This window comes from Cololabis saira, chromosome 4 (assembly GCF_033807715.1).
Source record: "Cololabis saira isolate AMF1-May2022 chromosome 4, fColSai1.1, whole genome shotgun sequence".
Classification (NCBI taxonomy): domain Eukaryota; kingdom Metazoa; phylum Chordata; class Actinopteri; order Beloniformes; family Belonidae; genus Cololabis; species Cololabis saira.
In genome coordinates this window covers 2,625,001-2,627,500 of record NC_084590.1, presented here as the reverse complement: position 1 = coordinate 2,627,500, position 2,500 = coordinate 2,625,001, and the positions used below count along the sequence as shown (strand labels likewise).

At 39.8% G+C, this 2,500-nt stretch overlaps 1 protein-coding gene across 9 annotated transcripts in view; it reads left to right on the top strand.

Annotated features, from left to right (window-relative positions):
• The window catches only part of LOC133441406 (NACHT, LRR and PYD domains-containing protein 12-like), a 58,193-nt gene that overhangs the window by 16,491 nt on the left and 39,202 nt on the right, over window positions 1-2,500 (top strand). The window lies entirely within an intron of this gene.

Here is a 2,500-nt window from a genome sequence, read left to right as displayed (position 1 = left end):
TTATCTGCTGTGTTCTTCCCAAACACACCGCTTTCCTCAAGGATGTCTCTCAGCCCTGAATCGGCAACATGATGGCCAATGACCTTTGCAAAGTTAATTTGCACATGAAAGCCACCCAAGAGGATCACCATGTTCTCACACTCCTTTTGATGGTGCCGCTGAAGCATCTTTGCTTTAGAATAAAGCTGCTCATCAAATGTTATGACTGTGTACTTTTGGCCTAGGTTGTTGGTCATGTTATGGCAGTTTTTTAATACTGTCCAAAGTGTATCATAGTCATGCGCTGGAGAATTAATCATTGGCATCATTCCGTTCAGTCAAGCCAGAAAGTGAAGCCCTAAAAAGCATGGTGCAGAGCTCTAGCTAGCTTGCCTTCTTAGCTTGCCTAGCTACCTAGCTGCTTCAATTAGCATAGCATCCCATTACTAGTTAGAATGCAAAAAGAAAAAGATGCTTATTATGTGTGTGTTCAAAACGCCTATAAAAAAGTCATATTTTTTAACCAATATTGGACAAAATATAGCAATACAGTTGAAAAAAAAATCAATTGATGTTTTATCCATTTCCCTAAATATAAAATCTTGAACATTGAAGATTTTGCATATAAACTGTACATTTGGACCATTATTGTGACCATATGCATTAATTGAGTATTTGAATGTTACAGCACCTCCAGTGGTCACCAGCAAAATAATCCAAGATGACAACACCCCTATTATTCCTCCTAGGGTTTCCTTCTAACAAAGAAATAAGGTTGTCAAACTTTACCCAGAAGCGTGAGCATAGTTATCAATCTTAGGGTTTGCCCCCTGACTATCTATATCTATAAAAAAGTGATATTTTGTATCCAATATTGGGTAAAATATTACAATATGATTCATAAAGGCTTTTTTAGTATTGTTTTATCCATCAATCTTAGGGTTTGCCCCCTGACTACTCCTTCATCACATTAAAAACTAATCACTCACACATGTTTTGTTAGTAATAATGGATTAGATAGAAATATAAAACAACGTAAACTTCCATATAATTGCATGTGATTTAGTATTTAAATCTTTTTTTTAAGATTGTTTTGGGCTCTAGTGGCCCTTTATTGAAGTTGCAGACAGGAAGGGGGTAGAGAGAGAGAGAATGGGGATGACATGCAGCAAAGGTGCAGGCCGGGATTCAAACCTGCAGCCGCTGCAGGAGGACTGTAGTCTCAGTATATGAGCCGCTGCTTAACCCAGTGCACTGCCGAGCGGCTGGCTTAATTGCATGTGATTTAGTTTTAATACATGTTTCATTGATATGAGGCCAGCTTGTTCTCAAAGGGCTCCGAAGCTCCACCATCTCTCTTTGAACTGCTGCTGAGATGGTGGTTCCAAACTTACTGAGGATGTGCCAGCTCATCTGGTCCATCGAGGAGGAGGAGGGCCACCTTTGTCCCCAGAGCAGTCAAGCTCTTAAACGACGACCCCTCCCTGTCTCAACGGCGACTGATTTAATCCACATAGCACTTTTAACAGTAAGCACAAAGCACTTTTACTGGCAGTAGCTTGGATATTTTTAACTGCACACCCTATGTATGTATGTATGTATGTATGTATGTTGTCTTTTAATGCTGCTCCTTATGCCTTTTAAATTGCCCCTCGGGGACAAATAAAGTGTTTTGAATTGAATTGAATTGAATCATGTCCCTCATGTTCAGTAGCAAGGAGACATCTGGTCCATCATCTCCCTCATGTTCAGTAGCTAGGAGACATTTGGTCCATCATCTCCCTCATGTTCAGTATTAAGGAGACATCTGGTCCATCATGTCCCTCATGTTCAGTAGCTAGGAGACATCTGGTCCATCATGTCCCTCATGTCCAGTATCAAGGCAGCATTTGCATCTGGCTGATCTGGAGCTTCCAGTTCAGGTGATAGCCGGGGCTGCTGCGTCGCCCTTCCCCCTACGTTTGCCATCATAGAGCGCCCGCGAGCCAAAACCTTTACAGGTAGTGAAAAGCTTTAATGTTAGGGATAAATACCGGCAAAAAGAATTAAAAAGTGTGATATAAAGGTGTAAAAAAAGTCACATTCCAGCGGAGCCTCGGCGGAACACGTCCTACATCCTCCTCATTCCACCGGAACCTGGAATTGTTGTTTTTGATCAAAACAAGTTTTATTTCAACATTTTACAGGTTTTGGAGGGAGGACAGTTTGATGTTAAATCGCTGCACAAAAACTGTAAATGGATTCATCTTATTTTGTCATCAACAAAATAATTTCAGTTCAATTCAGGAAGTGTTGAGTTTGCACTTACTACTACTACTACTACTACTGATACTACTACTACTACTACTACTACTATTACTATTACTATTACTACTACTACTACTTCTGATACTACTACTACTACTACTGATACTACTACTACTACTACTACTACTACTACTGATACTACTACTACTACTACTACTACTACTATTACTATTACTATTACTACTACTACTACTTCTGATACTACTACTACTAC